We start from the raw sequence: 16,224 nt of genomic DNA on the forward strand, positions 1-16,224 counted from the left end.
GAAGAAAAGTCGAACGGCAGTGTGGCTGCAACTGAGGTCACAGAAGATCCCATGGGGGGTTCTGAAGCTGGGATGGCCCTTCTGTGATATCCCAAATTGAGGCAAAGTGAACAAGTCTTTGTCCCCCTCATGAACCAGTCATTAGATGTGCACTGTCCCTGGGAACAGAGCATAACCTTGGGCAAAGTGTCTTTCTTTGGTTGAGAAAAGGTTCTAGCTGAGAGGCATTCGCCAAAACTCTCCCAGCAACTGGAGAAATAAGAAGTAGCCCTGCCCTGAAGGAGAGTCTGGGAATCTGAGCACACGCACAGCATCCACAGTACTTTGTGACCCTGAGCACAGCACTTCTCTTGTTGAGACTGTTTTCTGATCTGCAAAACAGAGGAATGATACCTACCTTACAGGATACCCAAAAGAGCAAATGAAAAAACAAGTATTAATACAAGCAATTTGGAACTGTTAACAAGGTTGTTCGGAGAAGGCAATGGCAACCCACTCCAGCACTCTTGCCTGGAAAATCCCATGGACGGAGGAGCATGGTAGCCTGCAGTCCATGGGGCCATAAAGAGTCGGAGACGACTGAGCGACTTCACTTTCAATTTTCACTTTCATGCATTGGAGAAGGAAATGGCAACCCACTCCAGTGTTCTTGCCTGGAGAATCCCAGGGACGGGAGAGCCTGGTGGGCTGCCGTGTATGGGGTTGCACAGAGTCAGACACGACTGAAGCGACTTAGCAGCAGCAGCAGCAGCAGCAGCAAGGTTATTATTTTTAGTCTGAATTCTCTAACAATCTCATCACCATTTTTCTGCTGTGTCCCACACTCACTTTTTATCTCAAGGGCAGTCAGTATTACACTTTTCTACCAAGATTTTTATCTTTGATAGTAAATTTTATTGTTTATCTGAAAAGTTGCAATTATGGTGTTAAGACATGGATAATTAATTATGTATGTCTTTAGATTATTTTCCATTATAAATTTCTAAAACAGACCCTGTAATAATAAAAATCTATTAGTTTACAATCTGGGATTTACTAGAGAATAAAATTTAAAAATTTGAAACCACTCTCAAAAAATTTTACCAGTTCAAGAGAAATTCCGAAATGAATTATGCTATTTAAAGTAATTATCACTAGGGGGAGCTAGTTACAAATAAATACTTTTACACGGCTTCAATTTCTGAGTTTAAATAATATTTAAGATTTGTACTTAACTGGAGAAGGGAATGGCAAACCACTGCAGTATTCTTGTCTCCAGAACCCCATAAACAGTATGAAAAGGCAAAAAGATATGACACCAGAAGATGAGTACCCTAGATTGGTAGGTGTCCAATATGATCGAGAGGAGAAGAGAACAGCAGAGGATGAGATGATTAGATAGCATCACTGCCTCAATTGACATAAGTTTGAGCAAACTCCGGAAGGCAGTGAAGGACAGGGAAGCCTGGTGTGCTGCCCCGCATGGGGTCACCGAGTCAGACGCAACCTGGCCACTGAACAACAACAATATTTAATTGTGAAGGGCTTCCTAGGTGGTGCTAGCATTAAAGAACACCCCTGCCAACACAGGAGCCATAAGAGATGTGGGTTCGATCCCTGGGTCGGGAAGATCCCTGGGTGGGTGGGTGGGGGGGGGGTCTGGCAACCCACTCCAGTATTCTTGCCTGGAGAATTCCATGGACTGACAAGCCTGGTGGGCTACAGTCCATAGGGTCCCAAAGAGTCAGTCAGACATGGCTTAGCACACACGCATACTTTGTTGTGTATCTTAATCTTTCTGGTCAATATGGTTATGTTTTTAAAGCTCAGATAATTTCAATTGAAAATAGAAGATTAGACCTTAAAATTCTAAAGTGAAGGGACTTCCCTTCCCTTAGTGGTCCGGTGGCTAAGACTCCATGCTCCCAGTGAAGGGTGCCTGGGTTCCATCCCTGGACAGGGAACTAGATCCCTTATGCCACAACTAAAGATCCCGCATGATCCCCAAGCCACAACTTAAAAGAGTCCACATGCCATGGTGCAGCCATACAGAAGAGGAAGCAGAGCACATACTAATGCTCTAGGCTGTGCCTCCATCTATGTGGGCCCAGAGTTCATATAGATGGTGGGAGGCATGTACAGGTCACCGCAGTAACTGGCTACAGTGAATCCCTGGCAGCAATAAGTGACGTTCACCCCTAGGCACTGCCGCTGTGGAGACTGAAGGGCTCAACAAATGGGGTTATGCTTCTTTTCTCTCAGATAACGACGATCACCTGGCCACCTCCTCATAGATTCTATGACCTTCACCTATACCTTTCTCCTGCCATCAGATACGCTGCTTACTTTGTGCTCTCGGTACATTAAACAGCTGTTTCAGTTACATTTCTGCTTTGAATCATGGATCCAATATATTAGCTGTAGCACAAATTAACTGATGCCAAAAAAAATATCCGTTTACCTGAGGCTTTCACTTTACATATTTCATTCAGCCATAATGGCTTAGAACTTTTATTCTCAAAATCAGTTGGTTTAATGTGAGTCAAGAGGAAGAAGTATCAAGTAAGTGAAATGCATGTCTCAAAATCAATGATTTCTATTAGTTTTCTTAAAATTCTTCTATGACATAATTTTGAAAGATTATTTTCAGGGAGGAAGAAAACAAAAAAGAGTTGCTCCACTTCTGAAAATGTAAATGAAGAAAGAAAGAGAGCTGTGGTTTGTTTACCCAGGGCTTCGTTTTTTAAGTAAAACAATGTTGAGTCAAAGAAGAAAACAAATATAACATCAAACTATTTTCAAAATAATAGAAAACTGAAGAAAATATTCAGTTATCAAAGCTGAATGTCTCAAGAAGCTTTCCAAGATCAGTTCTTTTTCAAGCTCAGTTTTTTTTTGCAGTTGAATTATTTCAAACTTTCCAGAGTTTGACAAAGATACAAAAAATATGAAAATGAATTTATTGGCCAAACTTAGTTTGCGCAGCAGAACTCATTCGCTTTCCTGTGTGTGAATCCATCTGCCTTCTTTCTTTGCTGACTCCTGGAAGTCTACAACTCTTAGCAGACTGATAAAACTCCTGATTGGACTTTTTATTTCTTTGGTTCTTAGAAAGTTAAAATGTTTTTTCTGCCCAGCTCCACGGACTTCTGACCTTGATGAAACTTTGCCTTCTTTCATATTGTTCTGTGAAATGTCACCCAACTTTTAAACAGTTTTGAATGGTACCTGATTGCATTCTGGAAAGTTCTGTGGCTTTCCAGAGGTCATGCTACTAAGGTCATTCTACTAGCTAGTCCTTCCAGTTATTAAAACATTATAGACCACATTAATTAAAACAGAGTGATGGTGACACAGAAAGAGCTTTTTGGTGAAACAGAGAACATAGAAACAGGCACAAGGTCTTTAAAAAACTTAATTTATCATAATCATTGATTGATAGAAAAGAGGAAAACCGTTCTATTTATTTCATAAATTGTTTCAAAATTAGCTATTTAGTGATACCAAAAAAACACTATAAATTCCAAATGAACTGAAGACCCAAATATAAAACAAAATCAAAAACTATAACATATGGGAGGCTATTGCACATAGTGGGGGCAGGAGCGATGTGGGGCAGGGGTCCCCAACCTCTGGGATCTAATTCTTAATGATCTGAGATGAAGCTGATGTAATAATAGTAGAAATAAGGTGCACAATAAGTGTAATACACTTGAATTATCCTGAAACAATTCCCCTCCTTCTGGTCTGTGGAAAAATCGTGTTCCATAAAACTGGTCCCTGGTGCCAAAAAAGTTGGAAATTACAGATTTTAAAAAACTGACATAAATGTTTGTCTTCTCTTTGAATAGAATAGGACTTTCTAGGCTTAAACCCTAAAGAAAATATCATAGTCCAATGACTATATAAAAATTTAAAACATCTACATATCATTAAAAATAAAACCATAAAAAGAATAACCAGTTGAAAAATGTGACGAGCATAAACTGGTTAATATCCTTTATAGAGTTCATACAAATTATAAGAAAAACACTAAGACCTCAATAGGAAATTGATCAAATTATATATAAAGAGGTTTCCAAGAAGAGGAAATACAAATAGAAAAGAAACATGAAGGACTTCCCCAGTGGTCCAGTGGCTAAGAATCCACCTCGAAATGCAGAGTATACAGGTTCAATCCCTGGTCAGGGAACTAAGATCCCACATGCCAAGCCACTAGGCCCACCTGCCACAACTGCCAAGCCCTCCTGCCACAAGACGGGGTCCAGGTGATGCAACAAAATTTCCCGCATGACTCAGTGAAGATCCCACATGTGTCAACCAAGTGAGCTATGAACTTTGGGTGGTTATGAAGTATCAGTATAGGTTTATCAATTGTAAAAACTGTAGCACTCTGAAGAGATTTGCTGATAATGGTCTAAGTTATGTGTGTGTGGGAGCAGAGGATATATGAGAAATCTCTGTACCTTTTTCTCGTTTTGCTGTGAACCTAAAACTGCTCAAAAAAATTTGTCTTAAAAAGAAGACTGTAAGAAAAAAATAGTAACCTCACTAGAGAGTAAATGAAAGCAAAATTTTTCAGTGGAAAAATATCTGCTTTTTCTATGAAATTAAAAAAGATTGATTACTCAGTGATTACAAAGTTGAATATTCAGTGGTGATGAAGGTACCATTATGTAATTACTCTCACATATTTCTGATGGGAGTTGATCAATATACCATTTCTGGAAAGCCATTTAACACTATCAAACATGTTTAAATATTCTACCTTTTAATCCAGTTTGTCTATATATTACTAATCTACTGCTACATAACAAAGTACCCCCAAATTTAATAGCTATAGGACAATAACTTTTCTTTATTGAAATGTATTTGACATATACTATTGTGTAAATTTAAGATGTGTGTGTGTGCGGGCTAAGTCACTGCAGTCATGTCCAACTCTGTGCGACCCCATGGACGGTAACCCTCCAGGCTCCTCTGTCCATGGGATTCTCCAGCAAGATACTGGAGTGGGTTGCCATGCCCTCCGCCCAGGGGTCTTCCCCACCCAGGGATTGAACCCACGTCTCTTACAGCTCCTACACTGGCAGGGGTGTTCTTTACCACTAGCGCCACCTGGAAAGCCCCACATTTAAGGTGTACAACATATTAATTTCACACATTTACATATTGTAGTGTGACTGCTATTGAAGCAATAAACGTGTCCATCACATGACATAATTACCTTTTTTTTTTTTTTTTTAGTGCTTGGAATAATTAGGTTCTAGCCTTTTAGCAAGTTTGATGATTATAATAGACTCATGTTGTCTGTATTCACTATAGACAACACATTTATCCTCTCATATAGTTTCTCCAGGTCAGGAATCTGGGAACAGCTTGGGCTAGATGGTTCTGGGTCAAGGTTTTTCAAGCTGTTGGCCACATCTTTAGTCATCTGGGGCTGCATAATCTGCTTCCAGGACAACTCATTCACATAGCAGTTGGCATGAGGCCTCGGGTCCTCAACATACGGCCTTCTTCATAACGTTCTTCTTTGTGGAGGTGCTGAAGCGTCTTTACAGTGTGTCAGTTGTCCTTTGCCAGAGAGAGTGATCAAACAGAGAGAGACAGGGAAGAACCCATGATGATTTTTGTGACCTAGCCTCAGAAGTCACACATCATCATGTTTGCAATATTTTGCTGGTTAAACCAAAAAGCTCTGTGTATTTAGTGTGAGGTTGGGAATGGGGAGGTCTTAGACAAGGGCCAGAATACCAGAAGAGGGGGATCACTGGGGACCATAATGGGGGCTGGTCACCAGAGTCTACTTGTAGGAATGTAGTTTAATCAAATCATCTGAAATGCAATAAAATTGTATGTATTAATACATTCATTGAAATGATGTTTATAATCGTAACAATTTGCAAACAAAATTCAACAATGAAACTGGGTAATTATACTATGGCATATTTATCCAGTGGAATATATTCAATTATATGTTCATTAAATGGGCTTCCCAGGTGGCACCAGTGGTAAAGAGTCTGCGTGCCAATGCAGGAGACATGAGACATGGGTTCAATCCCTGGGTCAGAAAGATCCTCTGGAGGAGGGCATGGCAACCCACTCTAGTATTCTTGCCTGGAGAATAATCATGAACAGAGGGGCCTGGTGGGCCACAGTCCACAGGGTCTCAAACAATTGAACATGACTGAAGCAACAGCACACAAGCACAATCTTTAAATGTTTAAATTATTTTGGAAAGTGCTTATGCCTTGGTGTTATATGATAAAAATGGTTTATAGTATTCAGCACTTAGGGAAATCCCTGGTGGTCCAGTGATTAGGACTTGGCACTTTCACTGCTATGGGCCTGGGTTTTGATCCCTGGTCTGAGAACTAAGATCCCACAAGCCATGTGGCGTCGCCAAAAAAAATTTAAAATTGAGCATTTATAATGTACTAGACACTGTTCTCAGAGAAAGCAATGGCAACCCACTCCAGTACTCTTGCCAGGAAAATCCCATGGATGGAGGAGCCTAGTAGGCTTGCAGTCCATGGGGCTGCTAAGAGTCAGACACGACTGAGCGACTTCACTTTCACTTTTTACTTTCATGCATTGGAGAAGGAAATGGCAACCCCCTCCAGTGTTCTTGCCTGGAGAATCCCAGGGATGGGGGAGCCTGGTGGGCTGCCGTCTCTGGGGTCACACAGAGTCGGACACGACTGAAGCAACTTAGCAGCAGTGGCAGCAGACACTGTTTTCAGTGCTTTGAGTCTATCAATTCACTTAATCCTCAAAATACCCCTACAAAATAGGTCACTAATATTATTCCAAATTACAGCTAAGGAAACAGCTTCCCTGGTGGCTCAAATGGTAAAGAATCTGGCTGCAGTGCAGGAGAACAGGGTTCGATCCCTGGGTAGGGAAGATACCCTGAAGGAGAAAATGGCAAACTGCTCCAGTTTTCTTGCCTGGAGAATTCCATGGACAGAAAGCCTGGTGGGCTATAGTCCATAGGGTCGCAAAGAGTCGGACACAACTGAGTAATTAAAAGCGTCGGACACAACTGAGTAATTAACACACACAATGAGTTACAGTGAAAATAAATTGCCCAGATTACCCAACTAGAAAGTAGAGGATCCAGAATTCAAACTTAATATTCTGACAGTGTTAACCACTATACTGTATTGCCTCATATATAGTATCATAGTGTTATAGTGCATGTGTGCATGCTAAGCTGCTTCAGTCGTGTTTGACTCTTTGCGACCCTATGGACTGTAGCCCGCCAGGCTCCTCTGTCCATGGGATTCTCCAGGCAAGAATACTGGAGTGAGTTGCCATGCTCACCTCCAGGGGATCTTCCCCACCCAGGGATTGAACCTGTCTCCTGAGGCTCCTGCTTTGCAGGCAGATTCTTTACTGCTGATCTATTGGGGAAGCCCCATATATTATAGTAAATATATATAATTTTGATATTTCTGTGTATATTATATGTATAGAAAAAAATGAGAAGAAAATGCTAAAATATTAATGACTGCTGCCTCCCCAGTGGCTCTGTGGTAAAGAATTCACCTGCAAAGCAAGAGTCACAGGAGACCCATGTTCAGTTCCTGGGTTGGAGACGATCCCTTAGAGGAGGAAATGGCAACTCACTTCAGTACTCTTGTCTGGGAAACCCCATGGACAGAGGAGCCTGGCAGACTACATTCCAAAGGGTTGCTAAAAGTTGAACACAACTGAGTGACTGAGCACAGAGGGAACCTCTAGATTATGAAATTGTAAACAATTGTTCACTTTATTTTTCATACTTTCCTCCATTTTCAAATTTTTCTAAAATGGGTACATATTAGGCAGATCATCAGAAATAATCCTTTTAAGAAACTACTCATACTGTTGGGAACTGTGTCTAAATTCTAGTGACAAGAAAGCAAAATTTAAAAAATTCAGTCATCTAGGAAGAGCGTTACCAAAGTTATTTCATTTTCAGTCCAACACACTGCAAAGCCAATTTGTGGAAGGTGAAATGTTAGACTATGTTCTTGTATTATGTACACAAGTATAAAAAGAATGACAACAAAGTTTTAGAGTGTTTTGTAGAGTTTACAGAGCTTATTCACATATCTATTCATTTGATAAACCATTGTACTTCTGCAATTAACACCCTTCCCAGCTATTTATATCACTCTTAAGATGTTTGAAAAAAAGGCTCTTTGTTAATTGGAACTGAACACAGCCAAATTCTTCTAGGGTGTGTGATTGTACAGCATTCACTGAGGAAAGCAGCCAATTGTATATGTGCACACCCCAGGCAGAATTTGTTTAAGAGAACTGAAATATGTTTGAATTTTAATCTTTTCCTTCTCCAACTAGTGGTTATCATTTTAACTGTGTTGTTTTTAAAGCTTTATTACACAACCATGAAAATACCAAGTTTAAACCTGCTGATGGGAAGCAAGTAATCTGCTCAGTGTTTAAAGGTGCACACATACTTTCAGGTCAATAGGGTCACACTGCCAGATTCTGAGCTTTCGTGCCCAGTTGAATTAGACAGCTTATGGTTGAATTTCCCTCGCTAAGTATCTTAGCTACTCAGTTGTCCTCACTGGAACTTTGTTGAAGGGTATACTTTCATTACTTCTTGCCAAAGTTTAAAGCATAGCATCTTATTACAAAAACTAAATAATTTTCCCATGAGAGGAAAACAACTACCATAGCACCTATTACGTATCTTCCACTCTACTTATTAAAAAAAAAAAAAAATCAAAAGGTATTTCCAGGTAAGTAAAATGTTTTATTTTGAATCTAAATGACCAAGCATCGTTTAGAAAGTGTATAATTAAGGAAAAAAAGGGAATTTTGACATTTTCCCAAGGGTTGAAGGAATGGTTATGTGTATAGAAATAAAGGAAAGAGGCAGTAACTTAGACTGCAGATCTAATGTCTTCAAAACAAAGAGAACAGCTGACAAGGTGCCTGGTTGATGCAATGGAAAACCAATAATTCAGGTTTCAAAGGAGATTTTTGTTTTTATGCTTGAACTGTCTAGTTTGTCTTATTTCACTACATAATCACCAGCTTTTACCCTTTATGTTAAAAAGTTACCAGGTAAATATGTCTTCTCAAGTAAGGGGAAAAAAAGCAAAAAATTTAAAATACATCAAACTTTTGCACAGCATAGGAAACGATCAAGAAAATTTTTAAAAATCAGTCTGTGGGCAGAGAGAAGATATTTGCAAATGATAAGGAATTAATCATCAAAATATATAGAACTCACAATTTAAGAGCAAAAAACCCCAAACAATCTGACTAAAAAAAGAGCAGAGGATCCGAATTGACATTTTTCCAAAGAAGACATACAGATGGCTAACAGGTACATGAAAAAAGTATACATCACTAATTATCAGGGAAATGCAAATCAAAACAGCCATGGGATATCACCTCACACCTGTCAGAATGGCTATTATCAAAAAGACAAGGAATAATAAATGTTGGTGAGGATGTGGAAAAGAGGGAACCCTCATGCACTGTTGGTAGGAATATAAATTGGTCCAGCCACAATGAAAACAGAATAAAGTTTCCTCAAAAAAATAAAAATAGAACTGCCATGAAGTGGAAGTGAAAGTGTTACTTGCTTAGTCGTGTCTAACTATGTGACCCCATAGACTGTAGCCCTCCAGGCTCCTCTGTCCCTGCGGTTTTCCAGGCAAGAATACTGAAGTGTTTAGCCATTTCCTTCTCCAGGGGCTCTTCCTGACTCAGGGATAGAACCCAGGTCTTCCACACTGCAGGCAGATTCTTTACCGCCTAAGCCAGCAGGAAAGCCCAGAACTACCATCAGTTCAGTTCAGTCATTCAGTTGTGTCTGACTCTTTGCGACCCTGTGGACTGCAGCATGCCAGGCTTCTCTATCCATCACCAACTCCCAGAGCTTGCTCAAATTCATGTCCGTTGTGTTGGTGATGTCATATGATCTAGCAATCCCATTTATCAGTATTCTTCTGAAGAAAACAAAAACAATGTTTTTTTTTCAAAATATTAATTTGAAAAAATATATGCACTCCTATGTTCATAGCAGCATTAATCATAATAGCCAAGATATGGATGCAAAGTCAATGTCCATCAATAGATTAATAGACAAAGTAATTGTAGTATATACACAATGGAATATTTGGGTTTAGTCACCAAGTCATGTCTGACTCTTATGACCCCATGGACTGTAGCCTGCAAGACCCCTCTGTCTATGGGATTCTCCAGGAAAGAATACTGGAGTGGGTTGCCATTTCCTTCTCCAGGGGATCTTCCCGACCCAGGGATCGAACCTGGGTCTCCTGCATTGAAAGTGAAAGTGAAGTCGCTCAATCGTGTCCAACTGTTTGTGACCCCATGGACTGTAACCTACCAGGCTCCTCTGTCCATGGGGTTTTCAAGGCAAGAGTACCAGAGTGGGTTGTCATCTCTTCTCCTGCATTACAGGCATAGTATTCCATTACATATGGACTATTGCTCAACCATAAAATATGAACAAAATCTTGCCACTTGTCACAACATGGATGGACCTGAGGGGTATTATGCTAAGTTAAATAATTCAGACAAAGACTAATATCATATAATTTCATTTATATATGGAATTTTTTAAAATTAGCCACCATAATAAACAGAAACAGATTTGTAGATATAGGGAACAAACAGATGGTTGCCAGAGGTGAGGAGGGTTGAGGTGGGCAGCTAAGTGAAAGAGACTAAGAGATACAGACTTCCAAATACAAAATAAATAAGCCTCAGAGATATAATGTATAGCACAGTGAATATAGTCAATAATGTAATAACTTTGTGTGGTGATACATGGTAGCTAGACATGTCGTGGTGATCATTTTGTGACATATAAAATTCACTAGGTTATACACCTGAAACTAATATAACATTGTAAGTCATTTCATTTATACTTCAACTTTTAAAGTGATCAGGTATGATAGTATGGTAGGGAAGGCACCACGTACCCCAGAATATGTCTAGTTGGGCTACACTATTGTGACCCACTGCAAAAAAACCTGTCAACTGCTTCACCTTACCTTCACACCATGGTAGTACATGGACGGGAAAATGGCCGTGAATTCATGATGGCAGCAACGTCCATCAAGATATAGAGTCTATTTCCCTACATCCTGAACCTGGCATGGGACATAAACAAATAAGGGGCAAGCAGAAGTTTGAAAAGCAATTATGCACTGAGGCTGATCCTCTATTGTAGCTTTTGGAAATAAGCTGCTAAATAGAGCTGAGATTTCCCCTCCATTTTAATAACCATTGAGTTCAACCTTTCTGGTAAAACTATTGATTTAATCAAAATGCTACTTTTTTTGATAGGAAGTATTTATATATATAACCTGACAAGCAATTATGCAAGGAGATTTATGAAACCCATGAAAATGAATATATTCTTGTCTATGTCCTTAGGGAAATTAATAAGACAATAGCCTTAAAAATACACAGTAGGGTTCTAGCTTAACAAAAATTAGGTTGTATTGTAATAGCTATTTATAACTGTTGTCAGTTGTCTGGATCTTAGAAAATGTATCCATGTATCTATCACAGTGTTTGGAACATAGCTGGTGCTCAAGAAATAGTTCTTGAAATATACAATGGAGAAAAGACAATCTCTTTAACAAGTGGTGCTGGGAAAACTGGTCAACCACTTGTAAAAGAAAGAAATTAGAACAATTTCTAACACCATACACAAAAATAAACTCAAAATGGATTAAAGATCTAAACATAAGACCGGAAACTATAAAACTCCTAGAGGAGAACATAGGCAAAACACTCTCCAACATAAATCACAGCAGGATCCTCTATGACCCACTTCCCAGAATATTGGAAATAAAAGCAAAAATAAAAATATGGGACCTAATTAAAATTAAAAGCTTCTGCACAACAAAGGAAACTATAAGCAAGGTGAAAAGACAGCCTTCAGAATGGGAGAAAATAATAGCAAATGAAGTAACTGACAACTAATCTCAAAAATATACAAGCAACTCCTGCAGCTCAATTCCAGAAAAATAAATGACCCAATCAAAAAATGGGGCAAAGAACTAAACAGACATTTCTCCAAAGAAGAAATACATATGACTAACAAACCCATGAAAAGATGCTCAACATCACTCACTATCAGAGAAATGCAAGTCAAATGAGGTACCACAATGGTACCACATATAAAATGGTACCACAATGAGGTACCATTTCATGCCAGTCAGAATGGCTGCTATCCAAAAGCCTACAAGCAATAAATGCTGGAGAGGGTGTGGAGAAAAGGGAACCCTCTTACACTGTTGGTGGGAATGCAAACTAGTACAGCCACTATGGAGAACAGTATGGAGATTCCTTAAAAAACTGGAAATAGAACTGCCTTATGACCCAGCAATCCCACTGCTGGGCATACATACTGAGGAAACCAGAACTGAAAGAGACATGTGCACCCCAATGTTCATCACAGCACTGTTTATAATAGCCAGGACATGGAAGCAACCCTGATGTCCATCAGCAGATGAATGGATAAGAAAGCTGTGGTACATATATACAACGGAGTATTACTCAGCCATTAAAAAGAATACATCTGAATGAGTTCTAATAAGGTGGATGAAACTGGAGCCTATTATACAGAGTGAAGTAAGCCAGAAAGTAAAACACCAATACAGTATACTAATGCATGTATATGGAATTTAGAAAGATGGTAACAATAACCCTGTATGAAAGACAGCAAAAGAGACACAGATGTATAAAACTGTCTTTTGGACTCTGTGGGAGAGGGCAAGGGTGGGATGATTTGGGAGAATGTCATTGAAATGTGTATATTATCATATGTGAAATGAATTGCCAGTCCAGGTTCGATGCATGATACTGGATGCTTGGGGCTGGTGCACTGGGATGACCCAGAGGGATGGTATGGGGAGGGAGGTGGGAGGAGGGGTTCAGGATGGGGAACACATGTACCCCCGTGGCAGATTCATGTCAATGTATGGCAAAACCAATACCATATTGTAAAGTAATTAGCCTCCAATTAAAATAAATAAATTTATATTAAAAAAATAGTTCTTGAATAAATGAATGAATGAAGACATGAATGTACAAATGGTGAGTGTAAATGGCTATTATATCCTCTGACTTGGAACAAGAAAGAAACTTGATGTGCTTTGTGATGATTCATTTTATGTGCAAATCAGTTAAGCCATTGTACCCATTTGTTCAACTAAACACTGATCTAAGTGAAAGTATTTTTTAGGTAAGTAACATTTACAATTAGCTGACTTTAAATACTGGAGATTATCCTTGATAATCTGGGTGGGCCTCATCTAATCAATAGAAAGTCCTTATGAGCAAAACTGAGAGGGGAAGAGACAGACATCCACAACTGGTGAATCTATAAGAATATATATATTTGTGTACATAGAAGTTTATTATATTATTACTGCAACTTTTTGAAGGTGTAAAAATTTTTTCAAAAAAAGATTGTTTAAAGACTGAAGGAAGGTAAATGGAGTATAAATGGTCAACGTTCTTATATTGTCTGGGAAGTAGCAAAAGTACTTATTTATATTAAAAGTTTGATTGATCAAGGATTCATGTTTAATCTCTTGCTGCTGCTGCTGCTGCTGCTGCCGCCAAGTCGCTTCAGTCGTGTCTGACTCTGTGTGACCCCAGAGATGGCAGCCCACCAGGCTCCCCTGTCCCTGGGATTCTCCAGGCAAGAACACTGAAGTGGGTTGCCATTTCCTTCTCCAATGTATGAAAGTGAAAAGTGAAAATGAAGTCGCTCAGTCATGTCCGACTCCTAGCAACCCCATGGACTGCAGCCTACCAGGCTCTTCCATCTATGGGATTTTCCAGGCAAGAGTACTGGAGTGGGGTGCCATTGCCTTCTCCAGTTCAGTTCAGTTCAGTTCAGTCGCTCAGTCATGTCCAACTCTTTGCCACCCCATGAATTGCAGCACGCCAGGCCTCCCTATCCATCACCAACTCCCAGAGTTCACTCAGACTCATGTCCATCAAGTCAGTGATACCATCCAGCCATCTCATCCTCTGTCATCCCCTTCTTCTCCTGCCCCCAATCCCTCCCAGCATAAGAGTCTTTTCCAATGAGTCAACTCTTTGCATGAGGTGGCCAAAGTACTGGAGTTTCAGCTTTAGCATCATTCCTTACAAAGAAATCCCAGGGCTGATCTCCTTCAGAATGGACTGGCTGGATCTCCTTGCAGTCCAAGGGACTCTCAAGAGTCTTCTCCAACACCACATTTCAAAAGCATCAATTCTTCGGCGCTCAGCCTTCTTCATAGTCCAACTCTCACATCCATACATGACCACTGGAAAAACCATAGCCTTGACTAGACGGACCTTAGTCGGCAAAGTAATGTCTCTGCTTTTGAATATGCTATCTCGGTTGGTCATAACTTTTCTTCCAAGGAGTAAGCATCTTTTAATTTCATGGCTGCAGTCACCATCTGCAGTGATTTTGGAGCCCCCCAAAATAAAGTCTGACACTGTTTCCACTGTTTCCCCATCTATTTCCCATGAAATGATGGGACCGGATGCCATGATCTTCGGTTTTCTGAATGTTGAGCTTTAAGCCAACTTTTTCGCTCTCCTTTTTCACTTTCATCAAGAGGCTCTTTAGTTCCTCTTCACTTTCTGCCATAAGGGTGGTGTCATCTGCATATCTGAGGTTATTGATATTTCTCCCGGCAATCCTGATTCCAGCTTGTGTTTCTTCAAGTCCAGCGTTTCTCATGATGTACTCTGCATATAAGTTAAATAAGCAGGGTGACAGTATACAGCCTTGACGTACTTCTTTTCCTATTTGGAACCAGTCTGTTGTTCCATGTCCAGTTCTAACTGTTGCTTCCTGACCTGCATACAGATTTCTCAAGATGCAGGTCAGGTGGTCTGGTATGACCATCTCTCTCAGAATTTTCCACAGTTTATTGTGATCCACACAGTCAAAGGCTTTGGCATAGTCAATAAAGCAGAAATAGATGTTTTTCTGGAACTCTCTTGCTTTTTTGATGATCCAGCAGATGTTGGCAATTTGATCTCTGGTTCCTCTGCCTTTTCTAAAACCAGTTTGAACATCAGGAAGTTCACGGTTCACATATTGTTGAAGCGTGGCTTGGAGAATTTTGAGCATTACTTTACTAGCATGTGAGATGAGTGCAATTGTGCGGTAGTTTGAGCATTCTTTGGCATTGCCTTTCTTTGGGATTGGAATGAAAACTGACCTTTTCCAGTCTTGTGGCCACTGCTGAGTTTTCCAAATTTGCTGGCATATTGAATGTAGCACCTTCACAGCATCATCTTTCATGATTTGAAATAGCTCCACTGGAATTCCATCACCTCCACTAGCTTTGTTCGTAGTGATGCTTTCTAAGGCCCACTTGACTTCACATTCCAGGATGTCTGGCTCTAGATGAGTGATCACACCATCATGATTATCCGGGTTGTGAAGATCGTTTTTGTACAGTTCTTCTGTGTATTCTTGCCAACTCTTCTTAACATCTTCTGCTTCTGTTAGGTCCATACAATTTCTGTCCTTTATCGAGCCCATCTTTGCATGAAATGTTCCCTTGGTATCTCCAGGAACCACTAAAAGAGTTGTTGTTGTTCAGTCACTTAGTCATGTCTCATTCTTTTGTGACCACCCAGACTGTAGCCTGCCATGTTCCTCTGTCCATGTGATTTTTCCAGGCAAGAATACTGGAGTGGGTTGCTATTTGCATCTCCAAGGAGCCTTCCCAATCCAGGGATCTTGGCAGGTGGATTCTTTAGCAAAAAAGAATAGTAAAAGAATAACTAACAAGCTAATGCAATCAAGTAACAACCTAACAGGGCGAGTAGGGACAGTAATGGAATAGTAAAAAATAATTACTCCAAAAGAAAGCATAAAAAGCGAAGGAATAAGGAGGATAGCATACATGGAATAAGATAAGAAAGTAAAGGGTAAAATAAAAGATCTAAATCCAAATATATAGTACTTATAATAAATGTGCTGGCTTCCCTGGTGGCTCAGCAGTTAAAGCGTCTGCCTCCAATGCGGGAGACCTGGGTTCAATCCCTGGGTTGGGAAGTTCCCCAGGAGAAGGAAATGGTAACCCACTCCAGTATTCTTGCCTGGAGAATCCCATGGACGGAGGAGCCTGGTAGGCTACAGTATGGGGTCTCAAAGAGTCGGACACAATTGAGCGACTTCACTTCATAATAAATGTAAAGAGACTAAAAGAG

The sequence above is a fragment of the Oryx dammah genome, unplaced genomic scaffold (genome assembly GCF_014754425.2).
Source record: "Oryx dammah isolate SB20612 unplaced genomic scaffold, SCBI_Odam_1.1 HiC_scaffold_29, whole genome shotgun sequence".
Taxonomy (NCBI): Eukaryota; Metazoa; Chordata; class Mammalia; order Artiodactyla; family Bovidae; genus Oryx; species Oryx dammah.